The 22,829-nt window shown below is 24.2% G+C and overlaps 1 protein-coding gene across 1 annotated transcript in view; it reads right to left on the minus strand.

The window, feature by feature from the left end:
- Window positions 1-6,009, minus strand: part of LOC112593301 (neuropeptide F receptor-like) — a 57,654-nt gene extending 51,645 nt beyond the window's left edge. The window contains exon 1 of the mRNA XM_025337681.1: window positions 5,423-6,009. The gene's annotated coding sequence lies outside the window, so the exon portion shown is untranslated. The remainder of the gene's footprint in view (window positions 1-5,422) is intronic.
- Between the last annotated feature and the right edge of the window lie 16,820 nt (window positions 6,010-22,829).

Below are 22,829 nucleotides of genomic sequence, written 5' to 3' on the forward strand. Positions count from 1 at the left end.
AAAAAAAAAAAAAAATATATATATATATGTAAGATATCTTCGTCTCCTTCATGTTAATTTGTAATGAGTCAAGGCCAAATGCATGTTTATATTTTTGTTAAAATTAATTTTCTTTATATGTATATCTACAATTATATTACTTAATTTTTTGTGTAAATTATATTGTTTAAATATTAAAATATTTCAAGGCGGGCGGTGTTGACGCATGATATTATTTTATATTATTATTTTGTATTTGTGTCGGTTTCGTTCGGTCTTGATAAAGGCGAAATGTGGCCCGATCCCGATAACATTATTATTATTATTATTATTATTATCACGGACTAAAATTATATTGTGTGACTTTGAGTCAGTCGCGTACAATCAATGTAATCGGCACCGTCTCGCCAAATTTCAATAAAGCGAGATTTTTAGTGTAAGTAAAGTGCATTCACTACTATTATTTAATCCTAATTACTCCTATCCGAGAACCAAAAAATAAAAAAAGCGTTACAGTCCACAACAATTATATTATATTATATTTACTTTAGACTTTACTTAATCTATTGAATATGTTATGATTATTAAAGTAATAACGTAAGTAAGTACTTAACAGTTTACACTATTTTAGCGTTCATATATTAATGTGCATTTACGCAAATATTAAACCTCACTTAAAATTAAGGCATTTCCTTTGGAGCTCTTAACAATTACCATGCATTTGTTAATAACATCCAAATTCCCAGTAAATATATTATTTAGAAATATTGTTTTAGTCATATCATCTTACACCACTCAAAAAGATGCATAATATTTAAAATATAAAATGTCGTTGTGAATAATAACAATTACGTTCTTTAATATCTAAATAGTCATTTACACTATCACGAGGATACTATAATAAATTATTTCTATGATAATCTTATATTTATAAATGTTCAGTAGTATTAAAATTTTCATAACGCTTCAAGATCAAGTACCCAAAAAATTATCCTTTGTGTTAAAAATAGAAACTTTTTTACTACTCCTAAAAGTGACGTTTCACACACATTCACTCACAGAACGATATTTCCAGCTCGTTACTCATAAATATTATGTTTATCATACATGTAAAATACAAAACTTTAATAAATAACTGTAATATTATTATAAAACAAATATACTCATAACTCCTCTTAGAATTTAAAATGTGTTTATGATTGTTTATAACCATTGGGAATAAATCATTTTTGAGTTACTTAGTTGTAATAATTTATTTAGGTAACTATATAGTATATATGGTTAATATCCAAGTAATAATGATTTTAATTTTTTATATTATTTTTTTAAATTAATCATTAATAATTAAAAATATGTATATTATTCATACTGAAACTACTTAGTTTTAGTAATATTGTACACTTGCAATTTTTACTTGCAGTAATATTCAAAACACACACTGGTTTAATTTTTACTAAAATAAAGGAGTCTATATTGAAACTAATAATCAAAATACTTATTTAAAAATAGATAATCTTTTGATTGGTTTTTATTCATTATCGCCTTAATTACATATAAATAAGTGTAAAGTTTTTTTTTTATGATTATACATAAAAAAATAAAATTTGGACGATTAAATTATGAATCATAAGTATTTATAGTTTAGGTGTATGGAGTGGATTGATTAAAACAAAATTTTGGTCTTTTTCTCCATTCACACAAGCTTTAAACACTTATAAAGTTATAACTCATACACTACTCGTCCAAATTTTGATTTTTATACTTACATCGAATAAACCGAAAAATATTTTGCTTCAGAATATGAAAATGAAAACGTATGTTGTCATTTAAAAAAGTAAAAACTTAAAAATGTATAAGGGTAAAAAAATGTTGTTTTATTTTGAGTAAAACATTATACGAACATTTTTTTTTTTTTGAACAATTTTAATAGATTTTCAAATAATGAGTTTGTTCAATAAAATAATCACTCAGTATTAGTATAATTTATAAATTTATTTTTATCAAGTTTACCCGACTTAATTTCGTTTAAGCTCAGTGGTAGTATACTCGTAAAAGAAAAAGTAATTTTTTTAATATTTATTGAATAAAAGATTACCCTGTTTTAATTTTTTTTTTTATAATAATTATTTTAATTCTAATAATAATTAACATTGTTGTATTTTTTTCTCATTTAAAAAAAATGGTTATACTTAAAAAGACAATACAATATATTTCTGATTTTAATTTTTGACATGTTCATAAATAATTTTAATTTGGTTTTTGTATATATTTTACGAAATGATTTCATAAAAATACCTACTAGACTATTTTATTATAAATAAAAAATAAATTTAATATAAAAGCATAAAAATGCATGTAACCTATAAAATACTCTTTTATGGGTTACACGAATTTTTATTTTAACATCTTATAAAATAATAGTTATTAGTAATTTTAATAGTTTAATTAAACTAAATATGTTAGGTGGTATACCTTCTTTAGTAATATGTTTTTATGTCATAAAATAAACGTGAAGATAATATACTTGAACAAAAATTACATCATAAAAATCAAAATAAATATTTTTCTTCAGTTTCATATAAAACTTAAATTTTGACTTAACTAACAAAAAGCGTAATAACTAAAAATATTTACTCGTTAAAATGTATTATAAATAAGCTATAAAAAACTTCATTACTATCTTTCAGAATTATTTATTGAATTTTAATCATAACAATTTAACAGATTTATTTTATTAGAATATTCCATTTTCAATTATAAATTCTCTTAGTTTAGTTTTTTAATTTTTAGTGTACTAAAAACTTAAATCTGAAAGGAAAAATAAATATTTTCAAAACAATCAATTTTTTTATAGTTGAAGTAAAATTTTAGATATTATATATATATAAATATTTTACTCATATATTCTCTTAAAAATTATTATTATGTCTTTAAGTAATATGCGAATTATGTGCCTATAATAAAGTTTTTAACAATGATTTTTTTTAAGGTGATTTAATAATAATTATAATGTTTATAATATATTATACTTCTAATTTAAATTTAATGAACGTATAGAATGTGGAATCGAGAATCAATGATGACATGTGTGTTATTCATTTTTTTCTAGTAAAAATTATAAGAAGTATTTCAATTTTATCTAACCTTATCTATCGGTCGAGGAAATTTATCTAGTTAGTACTATTTAGATAAGAAAAAAATTTGATTATTGAATTAATTCTTTCAAGTGTATTGGAAAATGATTTGTAGGTTATTGATTTTTGCTAATTCTTTGTGACCACTAATACAAATTGTAGAAACTTATGACTATCACTTATTATTTATTCTATTAAGTTTATCATATCATATTATTTGTTTTATAAAGTTTATGTACGGATATTATATGGATATAAAACAATATATTTCAATTAAAAGTTAATATCAGATACTGACTACCAATCGTTAAAAGAATATAATGGCCATTATAATAAATCCAGCTCCATCTAAAATCTAAAATTATTTGTTTATAGTTTGGTAAATTTTTATTTTTTTCCTTATATTTATTATTACCAGCAACCTTAATTTAATCAAGTTTTTTAATTTTCAAACATAAAAAAATTATCATACATTGGATATTAAATATAAAAATCAATATTACTTTCAAGAATGTATTGAATTTTATTATAATAATACATTTTTATTTTATAAAAAATATTATGTACTTAGATTACAATATACTAATAGTGGAAACAATGCATACAAAAGCAATCCCCACCCTGTCACACTATTGATATAGGAGAAAAAAGATTTATATCACTTACTCCATAAAAATTAAAATTAAACTATTCCAATGTTAGATTTATTTTTATTTCGAAACAAATGATGAAAGATAACCATAGTTTTAAATTGTGTATGTAACAATTATAATTATTTAGATTACTATCCTATGACACATAATTATTTTGAACATCCGATATTTTGAGTAATCGTATCAGCATTTTAATTATTTTAGATCTACGCTTACAATAATTGATAGGGAATACTGTTAATATAATAATTATACAAGGCTTATAAATTATAATAAAAATGTCATTAAATCAGATATCGGTTAAATTTATTGCAATAGAGTATTATATCATACCATAGATTATGTTTATTTTTAGTTACCAAGTTCGAAAACTTAATTGACGTAATATATTATATTTGCTTTTAAAAGAAATATACTATGACTACGAGCAAAGTTCTTCTATATTTGCACAGATGAAAAATAAATTGTCTTGCACGCAATTAACTCACCACCCACTCATTAATTGAATTTTATTTATTCGCATCCAATTCAAAATTAATGAAATGTTTATTTGTTCAGATAAATAACAAAAAAATTGATAGTCATACAAAAAATATTATACGTGAGAGAATAATGTAATCTTGGTAGGTACAATACATGATTTACGTGTATCGCAATAGTTATTTAACATTTAACTCTGTATTAGATACATACGTAAATGACCAAAAAGTTAATAATCTCATTTTTATCGAATTAGTTTGATCAACATAGGGGATATTGATGAGATTTATTTTTTATAATTATTATTTTTTTATAAATAAATAAAAGCGATTTTTTCTTTTTGTTTTTATTTTATAGCCATGTTGAAAACTAATTTCTCTGTTGAAGATAAATCTTAAACGGTTTTATAATAATCCTTCCGCAAAGTAAAACGATAACGTGGTACGATAGTTATGTGATGTAGTTTTTTAATACTTGTCCGCTTATATTTTAGTTTTTGGTATTTAAACCGAGGGAAGATTTCATAATATTATACATCTAGTTACATTAAGGCTATTTAGAAACCGTATCACGCACATACAGAAGGAATTAACTACTACGACCGTTAGTAAAACAAGACGTTTTTGATGGTGATTAATAAATTTTACTTCTATAAATGTATCTTAATACCAAATACGATTTATCACTTACTATAAATACTTTATTTTGGCGCTTTATGAGGAATGAGGTTAATGACTAAGTTGCGTATTATTTGATATGCTAATTGCATTCATAATGATATAATTGTCAAATTGATAATAATAAAATATAAATAATTATTAATATTAATAAAAATAATATTCAAAAAATCTATTAATATGAGGAGACGATGGAAAGTTTCCTTATCCTTTTTGTTTGGTCAAAATACGACCTAACGAATTTCAGGATTTCTAACGTTTGATTACAGCACAGCTATAGTACGGTTTAGTAATTATTATTATAAAAAATTAAAATAACGACTAAACACTCATAATCAGCTCATATTTTGAGCGACCAATCGAGACCTGTATACCACCGACGTACTGCGTTGTCATTATCGTCGATGAGATGTACTATAAATAAATACGCGTGGGTGACTAATGACTATAGGTATAACGGAGATTATTTTTATATTATTACAGTATCGTATACGCTTACCTTTCGGATCATAAATTCTACAGGCACCCTTCGCCTATAACTGCGATGGTGTAGGTACTTCACGGTCGCAGAAACTGATACAGGCAAACGTGTTTTAATTCAATCTCAATTTTTTTTTTTTTTTTTATTATTCCAAAATATTATTTCGATTTCCGTCTGTCTCCCAAGTGAACACGCAGATCTACGACACCGGTCACTATTTGGACACCATCGCCGACGGCGAGGAAATTATTTCGAAAATAAACTCGTACGATGTTAAATTGTGCGCGATTGACAACGCCGATATTGTGACGTTAAATTCGATTCGGAACGGAGAAAACGGTAGAGTTTCGACCCGTAAACTATGTATGTAACGATACAATATAATTAAATTATGCGCGATCGTGTCCGCGCTCTCCGGAAACAGATCCGAACACGACAAGAACGTTTGCTTCCGGCCGGCCGGTATCGGAAACACCGCGTTCGATGGCCGCCGCCCGCCGAGCACTGCTCTGTTGCTGTTGCTGCTGCTGCTGCTGCTCTGTAGTGCAGTACAATACACACGCGCGCACACCGGTTCGTCAACGTTTGCTGCTTCTGCTGCTGTTGCTGACGGCCCACCGCCACTGAGACACACCAGTCGCCGCCGCCGCCGCCGCCGCCGCCGTCGTCGTCGTCGTCGTTAACCGTCGTCGGTTAGTGTCCTATATAATGCGCGCACACACACACACACACACATGCACACACACTTGTTGCCGCGGCGGCGGCGCTTACGTCCGAAACTCGTGTGCCGGCAGTAGATAGCGATAATATATTATAATGTAATAATATTTGTAATAATAATATTATGAACACGACCGTGCGTCGAGTTCGACGGTGCACTAATATCATTGTATAATAATATTATACAATACCGAGAGTGTGATATCGGAGTCAGATTAATGGTCGGTCGGTATATCGTTGAGGAGCGATACGTTCTCGTGCTACCCCTAATCAATAACGATCGACTTTAAAGTATTTTTTTATTTTTTTTTTTTTTTACTATTTTCTTGATAAAATAACTCGAATATTTTTTTTTTTTTTTTTGCTTTACGACTTGTACACAAACGATGTTTTTAACGCACGAATTTATTTAGAAAAATAATTTATCCGAACACTCCTCTTCCCCTCCCGGCACCCACGCCGCAAATTGGCTCCAACGTGCAGATATACGTATATTATACGATTCGTTTTGCGTAATATATACTAATATACAACACGTATAAAAGCGGTTCCAAAATTAATTTTCTTTACGACCCATTGTTATCACTTAATATCGTCTATTAAACAAAATTATTTTTTTATTAACAACTTTAAAAAGATATACATTTTTTTTTTTTTTTTTTAAAGTACAGTTGTCTTTAAATCTTCGTAATGAATGTAAAACTAATATTATAAACATAAACACTGATCCATCTCCGAAATAGCGAAAATAAAAGATCGAACACAAAATATTGAATTCAAAACAGCGGAAATCATTTAATTGAAAGAATATATATGTCAGTGAATAAAAAATTATAGAAAATATAAAAAAAATTTTAAACTATGACAACAATTATTATTATTCTATACATTTTTTATTTTTATTAATATTTTATAGGTAATTAAAAAAAAATAATAATAATAAAATACTAATAAACTAATATCTCAAAGTATAGACGATTCCTTTAAAAAAATGTAAATTATCATTTTTGTCGTACATATCGAATCCGTTCAGCCGAATCTTTGTACTTATTTTTTTCCTTTTATTATTCATTAGATTAATACTAAACCACGATTAAAAAATAAAGATATCTTTAATTTTACTTCTAAACTGATAATTTACTTGTGTCTGAAGAAATCACTATCGATATTAAAAGTCATTCGCTTTTATATAGATTCGTTTAAATTATAGTCAGTTATGTCTCGGTAACTATCACTAATGCATGTATACTAGACAGAAAATTATCTTACTAAATTTCTATGTATATTAATAATCATGTTCAAATTGTTAAAAAAAAAAATGTACCATTGTAAAAAATATCAATAGCCAAAGCTAGGAACACCTTATCTTATCTTAAAAAAAAAAAAATTTAGATTCGTCCAAACATACATAGCTATTTTTAGTTAGTGGTTTTTTTTTGTTATTTTATTTTCGCTATTTTGAGGGGATACCATAAACATTATAAACATAATGTATAGAAAAAAACAATGTGTCCTACAGTTAGCAGTAGATCCATTTATCCGGACATAATACATAAGTAATATTATACATTATACCTTATATGTATGCATAGACATGTTTGTGGTTGTTTCTTGATGAGGTCCTTTATTACTTAGCCTAAGTAACTTAAACTAAATTGTACAGTACTAGGTGATTGAGTTGTTTGACATCTTACGAGTTAGTTAAGTAGTTTTTTATAATCACAATTCACAAGTTAATACAATTTAGTGAAATATTTAAGTTATAACATTATAGTATCTTAAATAGTATTCCTAATTAATTATTATAAGTTATGAAGTATCGTTCTATACTTCTGTGTGACAAATGAAATCAACGAATTTCTCGAATTGTTTTTGACAATTAATTTTTGCTCTCACTCATGACTCATATAATATATATATATATATTTTATATCATCGAGCAACTGCAATCAACAGTCAAGATTAATTAAAATTGCATATTCGGCCACTATAAACATCTAATAATTGGTCCTTCAAGGCTTTGTTATAAATTAAATCGTTTTAGGATCATTATTATTTATTTTATCGATACAGGCCAAATCAATAGAAAAAACGATTTAATTTTTTTTTGTTCTGTTTCGTGTACGTGACAACTATTTTTAGGGTAGTATAGAAAATAAACCAAAAGTTACATGGCTTGTGTCAAAATGAGATCGATTTTCGTGTTATTATTGTAGGTTCTACTGTAAATAGGTATTAGTATACAGTACTAGTGAAAAACTAATAACTTTATATAGTTTCTCATAGTATAGTGAAAATAGATAATGAGTTTCGTAACTTACATGTCTTAACTTTAGTCGTTGTTTTCTTGATTATGAAAATTCTAATAATTGTCCAAAATATTTATTATTTTCTTGTACTATAATGTAGTATTAATATTATGTCAATATATTTTCTCAAATTATTAAACATTTTACTATAGTCAGTACTAAATGTTCAACATTAAATATTTAAAAAATTCATATTTTCCTTCGGTTTTAGTGGAATAGAAACATCAATTGTTTTTAATCATATATTTTTTTATTTATTACGTTGTCATTAACTTTTGATGAATACACTACAAAAAATGTTTTGTTTTGTATTTGAAACCAAAACAGTCAAATTTTAAGAATAAAATACTAAATATATTTAAAAAAAAACTAATAATGTTAAACATAAAATTAAATATTTATTTACCATGCAAATCGCAATTGATGCAAAATTGTTAGTTTATATTTCTTCTTTATATTGGTTTTTACTTTATTAAAGAATAGCATATTTTTTAATTTTTAAAATTGTCTTGTTTGAAAATATCTACGTTATTTCACATTTTAACAGCCAATATATTTCAATTTTATATTATGTATTGTTGGTGTATCGGAAACAATTTAAAACAATAATCAAAAAATGTTTAATGTAACAGATAAACTATTTCAATATAATATTTCTTTTTTATTATTTATAATTTATAATAATAATGTAGGAATCTACGATGAATTTTCTTAAATTCTCATTGAAATTATTAACAAAAAATATTTGTTGTTCCTCAACACAAATATATTTTTATTGCTAATTAATTATTTACACCGAATAGAAATAATAATAAAAAAAAAAATTTAAATCGTTAAAATGGACAGAATACATATTATAATAAGTCTTTTTTGTGCTTAAAGAATTTGTTTACATAATGAATTATACAATTTAAAAAAATAATAATATTGTTTTGAGCTTATTAGTGCATTTCTATACATTTTGTTTCTTTACATTTTATACATTTGCAATATAAATTGTAATGTATACTTAAATTAATTTCGAATGTATATTTATTTTTAAATATTAATTTGTATATATTTTAACAAAAGCATTGTCGTTTCAGTAATTTTAAATTAGTTATAACTTTTAATAAAATATAAGACTGGAATAACGGTATTATTTAAATGTTTTAAACGCAACTTATAAAATTAAAATACAACGTGAAACATATACTTATAATTAAACTTAAGATGCTTTTTCTACGGTAGAAAGATAGCTTTTATATTGTATGTTTAAAGAAAATAATAAAGTTTTAGTATAGTTATAGTAGAAATGAATAATAATGATGTTAACATCGAAAATGTTCATAAACATCTTTGAATTAAATGTTAAAAAGTTTTTATTAATTATCACGTCGGATTTTATTATAAAATATAAACGTAGAACTAACCTTTAATTTTATAATTTAATTAATTGTAAAATCTTAACAAAACTATTTAAAAATAGTTAAATACAAGAATATTAAGTTTTTAATTTATACATTTTTAAAAATAACTTTATTTATTATTACATGCCAAATTTTTATAATAGATATTCACAAAATAATAATGCCTTTAAAGTATTAAAATAAATGTAAAACAGAACCTTTTTTTTTACGGAAATTGCTAAAGCAAGGTTTTTGATTAACTTTCAAAATATACGCTTTAAAATTAAAAATATGACTTATGCAATACAAATAACATGTATTTGATCACGTTGTGAGTTGTATTCAGTAATTAATAAGCATAGGTACCATAAAATCAATTAAAAAAAATATGCAAATGCATGAAAGTATTTATTTGCTACCAATTTACTATAGTTAATTTAAAAATGATTAAATAATATTTTTCCATTTCAATAATTTTTGTGTATTTGAAATTAAAAACACATTTTGAGTGTTTCTTAACGACTTAATTTAACAATCTTGTTTAATTTTTATTGGTTTTTAAACATTTTACAAAATAGTAGTAAAATAAATAGGTAACAAAATTATCATCAACAAATTCATAGTCATTTAACTTAGTTTAGGGCTATAATTTAAGGGTCATACAAATATGATTCAATTATACACTTATACAACATTTATCAATAATATTTATTATTACCTATAAACCATTTTATCTTAATATCAAAAATAATACATAATGTGAATGCATGTATGTATTCTATTTGTTTAAATAATTTTTGATATTAAGATATAATATATATATATATAGGCATACATAATATCTGAATTCTACAATTGCTTAAAATGTACATCACATTATTATTTGTTTACGATTCTGAAGATTGCATAAAATGTTCAATACTTTGTTAATTTGTCACGGGTTTCGGTTACAGTCAACCGTGCGAAACATCAATTATTTTTCGTTCGCAGGTCTGTTCAATACGTGTAAAACTCAGCGATAATGATACGGCAATATACCTGAAAGACGACTGGGAAACATAAAAATGGTTAATAGTGTTCTGATAACGACGACAACACGTCACTGGTGATCGATGAATAACGAAATATTCGAAACCTTTGTGCTTGAGTATATGATAAATTATTTTACGCGAAATTACGATTCATATGGTGGATTCCAAAAACAGCATAGATCAAATTGAATAAAATTTTATCCGAGAATGAAAATACATTATTCACCTATGTTTACGTATTACTATTAAGTACTAGTTACCTACGTACTTCTACGATCATTAATTAAATTTACTGTTTATTTTTTTTTTGGGCTGTCACTTCTGAAAATTCACGATAACAATCATAGATCAGAAATTCCTAATAACGCTAGAATGGGAAAATCCCGGGTTTACCAAAAACTCCGAATAATATCAATTGTTTTCAGTTATTATAGATAATCACATTTCTTGATCTTATTTATGTATTATTTATTAATAAATTATTTAATTTCAAAATGTATTGTAACATCTTGTTGTATAGTATGGGGTAATTATTGTTCATTAACTACAGTTAATATTTTTAGCGAAAAACAAGTAATTATCGAAGTATGTAAGTACCTATATATGTATACTATTTGATTACTGAACCCTTTAAAGTAGTTTTTAAATTCCGAGAGAAGTAAGCGAGTTATTAAAATAAAATCGATTATAAATTTAAACAAATATTTTGTTGATTATAAATTTTTATTGTAAAACCATGAATACTAAAACTTATTTATATGATATATAATAGTTGTTTTGTTGCTATGTTTTTTTTTCTTTTACTCATATCGGTACAAACATATTTTGTATAATTTGTATGGGTAATCTTATCAAGTTTCCAGGATTAATGACCAATTTAAAAATATCCTATTTTTTCTTCACTGCATATACTATGGTCAGCACTCTACGACATATATATTTATAAATTTATAAGGTAAAAACCATGGCTAAATACTCAGATATGTCAGCAATAATACTAAAATCCATTCTAAAAAGCGCATTCATGGAATAATAAACAAATCTTAATTTATTATATGGTAATATGACGTCAGCCGGCAAGGTTTTTTATTGACCAAATCTTGAAACTAGTTACAACTGTGATAAAAGTTCCTGTCGGCTGACGTCATGACATGCGTATCACAGAGTTGCTGACATACCTAAGTATTTAGCAATGGTAAAAACTAACTCAATGCCACAAATCGAAATGGGTGACAGACAAAATTATCAATTAGCACGATAAGTAATATTTAAAATTGTCGTGGGTAACGATGATACTTTTTGTGGGATTTCCGAAAATAATTTTTATGGGAATTACCCTACTCTATGTATTACATTCACAAGGTTTAAATTTTTACAAAAATAATATTTTAAACCTTAATACATTGTTTAATAATTGTTTTTTTTTACTGATATCATTACTGCTAGTTTTTTATAATAACTTATTTCACATTAAATAACACACTACAGAATAACATATTGTGGTGCAGTAGGAACTCATTTATCTGTAAAGAAAAAAAGTTTGTGTTTAATTTACTTTTCAACTTCCACTGAAGCAGAATGTACAGTGAAGATAGTATATAGCCGAGTGCTATTTTAAAGTGATGGTTCACCGCTAGAGGTTTCAGTTTGGTAAAATGAAGACTGACCATGCCATGGCTCATCCAGTACGTCCACTAAATCACTGGAGCTATGTGGCCCCTTTAACTTCAATTAACGATTATTAATGACTTATAAATTATGGTAAGTTTAAAGTTATAACTAGTTAATGCATATTAGTATATATTATAGATATAGATTAGATTACTAATATGTGTGCGGTTGATGAAGTCTAGCTGTTTGTCAGTGGTTGTGAATTTGAGCCAAGGTATTCGACAATAATTGGATGAATTATTAACTTAATACTGTTTCCATGGAGTTTTATAAAATTGGTTTACTGATACACAACGTGTTGATTTTATTTGAAAGGTATTGCTGTACAAGAAAAACAAATCTAAAACTAATGATGTAAAATATTAATAAGAATCGACTTAATAATATCTACTCAAGAGTGTTCACTAATAATTAATATAGGAAAATGGTGGTTCGCTTGACCTAAAATATCTATATAATATAAAAAATCAGGAATGTAACGTTTTTCTTTGTTAGATTCCATTTAAGATGTACCAACTTACGAGTAAATTATTAAGTAGGCGATTGGTTGACATCATTTTGATATCGATTATTTTGGATTTTTATGTTATCTTTTTTTAAATAAATACCTATACACACATAAACTTAATATAATTTTATAAATATTCTTGGGCAATGTTTTTGTGCGTTAATTACTTTCATTAAGCTTTCGAATATTTAATATTATATATTAGATATCAGTTTTGAATGTTTTGATGTCAACAACTTTGAACCGATTTCATTTAAACATAATAATACTGTATTATAATAAAATATATGCAATATGATATGATATTTTGATGGTAGTCGTGCATAATTCTTCTTATTGGTGACAATTCCATTTCATATTTCACTGCATATTATATTACACTTTTAACCAGTAAAAACTACGTACCACAGAGATGGTTTAATTTTAAATATGATTTGCTTCTTTATGTGTAAAGGCTATTCATGTCATTTAGATGTCATTGTGTCATTTTTTATAAAACTCTTTATTTTAAGATTTTTGAACTAAAAAATAAATATAATATTATGTACCCTCGAATCCATGGACTCGGGTACGCCATTTTAATGACAATCGCAAATATTCTCAACAATGGTTATTTTACATTACACAGAAATTTAAACAAATGTCCACCATTAATAAGAATTTGTATTCCTCGAATTCAAAATATAATGACCAAAATTCAAGCAGATTCGCAATGCTTAGCAGTTAGCAGTTAAATTCTAAGTAAATTTTCATTAATCTGATAAAACCATCTGTTACGATATAATATATATATTTTTTATTTACTTAAGTAATATTCAATAAACAATAATTATGTGAAAATTATGTTTCCCGATCGTTATTGAATATTCAATTTTTATCTTTTTATAATTTCATTTTCTTAAACAATGTTTTAACTAATTTAAATTTTAACATAGTTAATAGTTATATAAGCAATCATTATTCAAATATTACAACTAAAATTTTACCAAGTAATTAACTTTTGTATTGCTTAATAAACACATTTTTTTAAATTAAAATCTGATTAACAGTGTCGTTTGCTGTGACTGACATATGAATTTATTCATACAGTATTCACCATTTATGGTTCTGTCATACCATATTCATTATTTCGGCTTTCAGATGGATGCACACGTAAATGCTTGTTTTTCGGTATCAGTGTTTATACACACAAATTAATTTATTTCATTAACGTATATAAATAAAAGTTATTGTCACTAAAACAACATAATACACAGTGACGCGCATAACCACCTAACCTGTATGTGTATAATATTGACCAATATTCAATTGAAAGGTACACCGCTTTATATAATATGGATGTCCACTGATGGACACACTAATATTTGTTTACGTGCCATTACAGAATTTATTTGTTTTCGTGTTTAATGAATGCATCCTATATAAAATATGTTGGCGCGAGTATACAATTTATAAACATTTAGTCAAGTCATAAATTAAATACATGGAAGCTTCGTTTTGTCTTGAAATATTTTATTTTAAAATTGTTTTCATAGAAATTATTTATGTTTTTGATAGTATTTTGTTCTGTCTAAGCGAAACTTTAACACCTCCGCATTAATTAGAAATAACTATTAATGTGGTAGTGGTGGCATGATTATAATGTTGAAGGTGTTATTTAGTAATAAGAAAAACTTCATAATTAAACTTTATGCCTCAAACTTCAATTCCATAAATAATAGTAATGGTTTTATAATTTCTAATATATTATCATTTTAAATAACTAGGTATTAAATGCCATCAAACAATTCTTGATGTATCCACTTTAATTTATCGGAATAATATAATTTATTATTATTATTATTATTTAATTTTTTACGACACATACTCGTATATGAAGTAATATAATAATAAAATAAAATCAATTTTCAAAATTTTATATTTATTTCAGATAATAGTTTAAATGTATAAATAGGTATCTCGTGAATTTAGAAACTATAATCTGTGATATTAGATAATATTAGATTTAATTAAATAATCATAGAACCATTTTTAGTAGTTTTTCTACACTAAAAAACTAATGAAAAAATATTATTTTTTTTAATGTCAGCAGGTTAAACCTATTTCACTTTTTGATAATCCTTTTAACTTTCTACCACAAATTATGTTCATAAAATCTAAATTAAAACATATCAATTACAATGAACATGGGTTACAATCAAATTCTAAAATGTTATTTTAATAATTTGTTACAAATAGCAAACATTAAATGTATAACAATATTAAATTGTACCCATACGGAAAATAAGAGTTGGCAAATAAATATTCACATAATATGGATTTAAATAATTTAGTAACTGTAAATAAAAAACTTAAGTAAGTACAAATATATAATACGATTTAGAAATTAAATATATTGCTTAACTACTGGCTAGATTATTAATTTTTAATAAAATATATCATTTAAAACAAAAAATATTAAATAGGTTTGCAATAAACAAATTGGTATTTTTGATGATTAATGCGTGTTTATAGAAAACTAGAATAAATATTTTTAATAATTATTGTTAATATTTTAATATGATATACTTATTTTATAATAATAGCTATATTGCGAAAACTTTAAATAAATTGGATAATATTTATAAAGATATTTTCTATCCTAGCCTCTAAGAAAACTTGTTTAAGGTTAGGTGAGTTTTAACGATATGACTAAATGTAAGTTATACATATTAAATTTAGAACTTTATGTTTACATACACTTAAGTATTTTACTCGTAGGTACACAGACATTATTTATTAAATAATGTAAGGAAAAATAAAATAAATTATATAAATCAAATAAACAATCTAAATTCAGATATAAGCTTTATATTTAATTTAAAAATTTAGTATAATATACTATAGTATACTGTAGAGTGTGACAAGGTTTTTCAAGTTGCCAACACAGAAAAACGAAAACAAATGGCGACTCACTCTATACATTATAAAACAGTTTATAAATAATTTTTATATTTTAAATGCGATTGTTAAGTATACACATTATTGCATGCTTATAAAAAAGTTTTTTGTACTTATCCATCAATTACAGTATTCTAAAATACATAATATTTATGTATTTGTAAGCCGTGAATTGAATTCTGTTAAAAAAATAAAAAATAAAAAATACGTAAACTCATAAATAACGATGAATACATTTATTTTTGTAATATACAATCGTTGTAGTACACATAAATATATATTTATTTTATTTAAAAATATAATTCAGTTGGTATAAAAAATAATTGATAATTTTTATTAAAACAAAACAGTTGAATATTATGCAGTATTTATATTTATTGTAATTTGTGATATTTGTGTAATATTATATATATATATATGTACGGGTGTTTGATACCTTGTTTTGTTATCATTTATCGATAGTGGCGGATACCGCGCCGACCCGGGTGATTTTGTATTTAATCAGTACTTTTTTTTGTTAGTGTTCGTTATAAAATTGTGTCAAACTACTAATGTGTCTTCCTTCTGTACAAATATTACATAATTGATTATTATTGTTTGTAACAATGAGTTAATACAAGTGAATTATCCATAAGAATTATAATCTGTATGTTATTAATTTTTTTTTTTTTTTTTTTAATAAAATATTATTTGAGAATTCCTGTTAATGATAATCACTATAAAAATAATCATAAACACTTACATTTTAATAAAATGTAAATAATTTTGTAACGTGCATTACATAATAATAAAAATATCTCTCAAAATTAATAAGTAATATAATAATAGTTCATACTATAATATTTGAGTATATTTTAATATACTCCTGTACCTATACTGAAATATAAATAATTAACGTATAATCAAAATGTATTAAATCACCGGACATATTCGTATTCCTCCAAGAAACAGGATTGGACAAACTTATCTAACTTTCTGTATACATATCATTATAATTACTCATGTAATTTAGACATGTATTATTATTTAAGCTTATCTTATTATGAAACACATTTTTTAAAAAAAAAAATGTATTAATTTATTTTTAATTTATATCAACATAATATTTTATTCTACAAAATTTGATTATTCTTAAAGTTTTTTTTTACATTACTAAGTTTTTGTTAAAAATATTTGATTAAAACATGAATATCTCGAAAAAAAATAATGTGTGGGTGGGTAGGTTTTAGTTATAATAGAACCACATTTTTTTAAATAATTATTGAACTCGACGCAACTTATACCGTAAACATAATTATTATTTAACTAATGCACACGTGAGTCGCTGTTAATGCAATTTTAATTTATGACTTTTTATCAGTTAAATAACTAATATTTGAACATCTATTCATTGTGGTATTATATTTTATATATTATGAATTATGATATTATAATGCTTGTTTAATGGTTTTACATTTTGTACATTTGAGTTATCGGGTTATGCAAACCATAGAATAATTTTCATTCATGCTACAAATTTGCCTATACAAGACCCCGTGTCATGCATAAGATACTTCCCCTGCATTTTAATATTTAGCTTAATCATTGTTATTTATTGAGAAAACTTTGTAGGTAATCAGTAACGTTTTTAATGGGGGGAGACAAAGTAGGCATTTCCTAGTGCTTGATATAAAAAAATCACATTAAGTTGGATGTCTGTAAAACGTATCCTTCATTTTATTTATTTATTTATTTATTTATTTTTGTATCAACTACACAGGTTATTAGCTTTACAATTGTTAAATTTTTACATTAAGTTTGTTATATGCTATTGTACAATTCAATTTTTTTCAAATATAAAATTATGTTTTGAAAGTTTTAAAACGAACCAATTGCTTTATACAAGTTTTCTGGGATGTTGAATTCTTTCCTAAATTCGTTGAAGTTAGGGCAGTGGATGATGATGTGTTTGATGGAGTAGTTAGTGTTGCATGTTAGGCATAGAGGTGGATCTGTCTTTGCCATAAGATGTCCATGTGTAAGTTTCGTGTGACCAATTCTGAGTCGATTAAAAATTACCTCATTTTTTCTGTTTAGATCAGTATATTTCGGCCAGAGTTCAACAGAGTGTTTAATTTCTCTTAATTTGTTTTCCGTGGTTGTGTGCCAATGTGAGTTTCACAAATCGATACAGTACTTGTTAATATTTCTTTTTATATCTACGAGCGAGGAAAAAGGAATTATTTCACTGTCAGGATTATTGATTGCGATTTTAGCAACTGCATCTGCCTTGTATCCTTCATTTTATAATATTGAGTACTGAAAAATTGTTCTCACAAATGATAATATGCATATGGTTATGTACAATAAGAATAATATTATAGTTTCATATGATTTTATTTTTAATATTTTTTCTTTCATTCCAACGCTATAAAATAGTATTAATTGATATCATAAAATTTTTAAAAATAAAATTCTGAAATTTATCCAGGACTTCTAAATAATATGTTATATTATTTAACATTTGTTCACTTTATCTATTACCTCATATTAGTAATATTTAGTATTTTGATTTAAATTGTTCCAATGATTTATCATTGATTTAAAATACATATATCACATCGATCATATTGACTCAGATACTCAATTACGAACTCTTCACACAAAACTTACAATATAAACAGCAGGGTGAGTTTTTTAGTTTTTCTAATCTTAAAAAACATAAATTGGATTTGTTTACCAATTCTGAAAATAAATTACAATAAAAAAAAATAAATATATTTATTATAGAATGAGAAATTAAAATTAGGTATATATTTATTTTTATTTTTAAACAAGTAAACATAAAATTTATTTTCTTAAAATTCCGATTTTACTACCTAACCAGTAAGATATATTTAGGTATACTTATTGATCGAGGTACAGATGAACTCAATTACAATAACAATGGCATTATTGTATAATATTATAATGGCTATAATAACTAGTTACATTAATAGAATGTCAGTTCCAATAACAAGGAAATGTGATTATTCTGTTAATAATAAACCCACAACTATAGTATTATGTTGACTACATAATACATATTGCAGAAAATCCGGGAAAATCACTTTGCAGTATTGTAAGTTATGAATATACCTTATTATTGAGTTGATAATTGTAATGAATGTGTTTAATTTGAAATCAATTTATACCTAACTAATTTTTACAAAAAACTTTCTAGATAGATTATAATATTATATTATATGTCCTATAGTAATTATTTTAATGTTGTTTATTATAAATTGTTATTAATTTGTAAGTCAATACTGACGTGTTTATAACTTATAATAAACCTTAATCTGTTCTAAATATTTTTTAATCATACTGTGTACCAAAAATGGTAATATATCTAACTATAGAATGTTTTGAGATTCTACTGTTAATATTTATTGAATTTTAACAAATAAATAAATAAAAAATCGATAGTGAAAACTGAACTTTTATAAGACGTATTTTCATTTCTCATTGTTTTTTATTAGTTGTTTCCAATTATTCTTTAAACTCAGAAATGATAATTTATACATCATTAATTCATAATATATATATTAGTGTAATACAGATTGCCGAAGATTATTCGAAGATTATGTTGATGTTCATTTTGTATAAATATGTGCATACCAGTAATTCTACATCTACTTAGCTTATTAGCTATGGTTGTCCAATATTGCCGTTAATTTTCGTATTTTTTAATTTTTAATTTTTTATACTCACAGTAAATCAATATGTAACATAATGCAATTGATATTATAATTAAATACTAACGATTCTTACGGATATTTTAATTATATAATTTTTTCCAATGAAATCAATTTTACTACCCACTTAAAAAAATATTATATTTTTATACTTCTAACACGACAAAAAAAAAGATTATTTTAGGTACTTAAGGTAGAGTTTACAACGGGATTAATAAAACACTATTGAAGTTATATTTTTATTTTTTTTTAATGAGACCTAAAAAAGAATATGTTTTTTTTTTGTAAAATTAACAATTATTTTTAAATAAAATGGTATTTAATTATTTTAAAAATCAGAAATGTAAAAATATAATGTTTGTATAGGATGTTATGGCACAAAACTATTTTTTTAACACTTATTGAAAAATTTAAAAAAATGACAAAAAATTAAATCCAAAGAGATAATTTTGTATAAAAAAATTAAATTTAAAAATATTTATGAATTTTATTTTCATAATTATCATGTTAAAAATTAAAATTTCGTATAACACTGTATAAGTTCATGTTTGTAAATTAAGACTTTTTGAAAAGTTTTCATTTTTCGTTGATAGGAATTATTTTTATTTATAAAAATGTTTTTTTTTTTTTACTATTAGAGAATATTGCTACAGTAAATACATTATCAACTATCGATCGTGTCTAAAATCGGTTCATAGCGTATATAATATTATATAATGAAATAGAGAAATGAAACTAAGTGGAAAAATGTGTGCTGAATTTTTATTGTTGCTATTTTCTATTACCTATACAATTTCAATTGGTAGGCAATATATTTATACAAAGTAAAATGCAGAATATTCGATACAAGATATATTTATGAATTAAACTTAAGTATTAACAAAATAGGATAATATTTCAGATTATTGTAAAAATACTCACAGAGTTGTTATTATTTGATTATGTCTGTTTTGATTAATTTTTAAATCAAATTTTATTTATATAATTAACAAAGAAGTCCAAAGAACTTTAGTCATATAAATATATTTTTTCATCAATCATGAAATTTGTATTCATAGTATTGAATTGACTTAATAAACACGTATGAAATGGATAATGTGAATTTTATAAATTATAGAAATTATTAATTTGGAAAATTATACTAAAGAATAATAATCTATGTTTAACAGATCGAAACAACTTACTTTGTCGTACAGCCATATGATGAAATAAACGAGTGCTTACAATTTAAAGGTACCTAAACAAATATAACAAAAGATAATTAAAATAATAGATTAATCATAAAAAACAAAAGTTTAAAAAAATTATTATTTGTTTATTGTCGCAAAACGTTTGCAGGTATATTGTTTAAATAATAAGGAACTAAAAAAATTGCATGATCTCTACAAAAGCCCTATGGAATAAAAAAAAAAAAAAAATAATTGTAGAAAAACATAAGTAATTTATTACCTACTTATCAATTGACTAGTTTATCTTCTTTATAAGGGAAAGTAACTTTTTATTAAAATAATTTTTTTAATAAAGCATATTATGAAAATAACATGCATTTTTTTTCTTAAAGTATCTTTTATACTCAGGCATTTTATCTCTATAGTTTGTTCTTACGCAGATTTAACTGCGTTTACGTAACACACATTTTTAGAAATACGTAATTTAAAAAAGATAATCAGATAAATATTTATTTATAAAATCCTAGACATTTTTATTTAATCTGTGGATTCTATTCCAGCGATTTAAAACCATTGAAATTTATGCCATAAAGTACAGCTGTGTATATAATATCTATGTAGGTAATTTGTCAATTTTATGAAGGCGCTTATATTTTAAGTAGTATTTTAGTATATCATATAATTATATACTGAGCCATTGCAACTGAACGTACAAATCTGACAGGATTATTTAAGTATTTATTTTAATTCCAAGGCATAATCAAAATTAGGTTATAATTCTTTAGTAGGCTGGAAATCTTTCCTTTATTTAATATGCTTTAAACTTATTAAATTTATACATTACACGAAATTGTATACAAGACAAAAAAATAACATATATATATATATATTGTAAAAAGCACGTACTCATAACCAGAGTAGCTTTTGTCATCTCAGCCACATTAGAAATATAATATTTCAACGGTTCTTCATAAGCTTATAACATAATCATAAAATATAACGTAATTATGTATATTTATGTATGTAAATGTTTTAAATTGCACATGTGAACATGTGGTTGAAATATAGAATTAAAAGATAATATTATAAGACTGTATTAACAATAATAATGTATTCTCTCACTATGTATATATTCGTATGTAAATATATATATATATATATATAGAGAGAGAGAGGGAGACTTTGGAATTCAAGTTTAATAAAATTGTTTCTTAAAGAATGTAATTGATTATTTAATAATTTTATCTCCGCGTTTAATAGTATACCTATAGGTAATCTCAAAACATTCCGATATAATAAACATCAGATTTTTTTATAACAGGTAAATTTTACACTTCTTTACAATTTAAATATTATAACAATGCAAAAAATCTACGAGCTGTGTCGAGGTGAAACGATAATACACTTTACCTGTACAGCGTGAATTCTGTTGCGTCTTACCTATTTTTATTTCCCATTGTATATTTAATAACGTTTATTAAATCGGACAGTTCTGTTTTTACTTTCTCCTTTTTCAATTATAAAAGGGATTGAATTGAAAGTCTTTTGTCGCTACGCATTATTATATAATAAGTAATACTTTTGTTCAATTCTATATCCTTGATCTTTGTTATATCAACACTGCCATATGTACTAAAATACATAATATATTGTGTTAAACAGTTCAATACTGGCATGTATGGGATTAAAGATAAAACTCGATAAGACTCATAGCTTTTCGTTTTACAATCATTTTCTATATTTTATTGTTTTACTAGTTATATAATATTGTTATACATTTGACGCTAACCAGAACATTTTATAATCTTAAATATTTAATTATTTGATTTAAACAATTTAAGACAGATTTAAACATCTGTACAACTCAGTAGATATTCTATGAATTATTATTTGTAGAATTTTATATTGACAGTAAAATATAAAATATCGATACGCAGTTATTATCGTTTTTATTCAAGCCATATTGCCATATT

This window comes from Melanaphis sacchari, unplaced genomic scaffold, assembly GCF_002803265.2.
Source record: "Melanaphis sacchari strain LSU unplaced genomic scaffold, SCAv2.0 Contig1_pilon_pilon, whole genome shotgun sequence".
Classification (NCBI taxonomy): domain Eukaryota; kingdom Metazoa; phylum Arthropoda; class Insecta; order Hemiptera; family Aphididae; genus Melanaphis; species Melanaphis sacchari.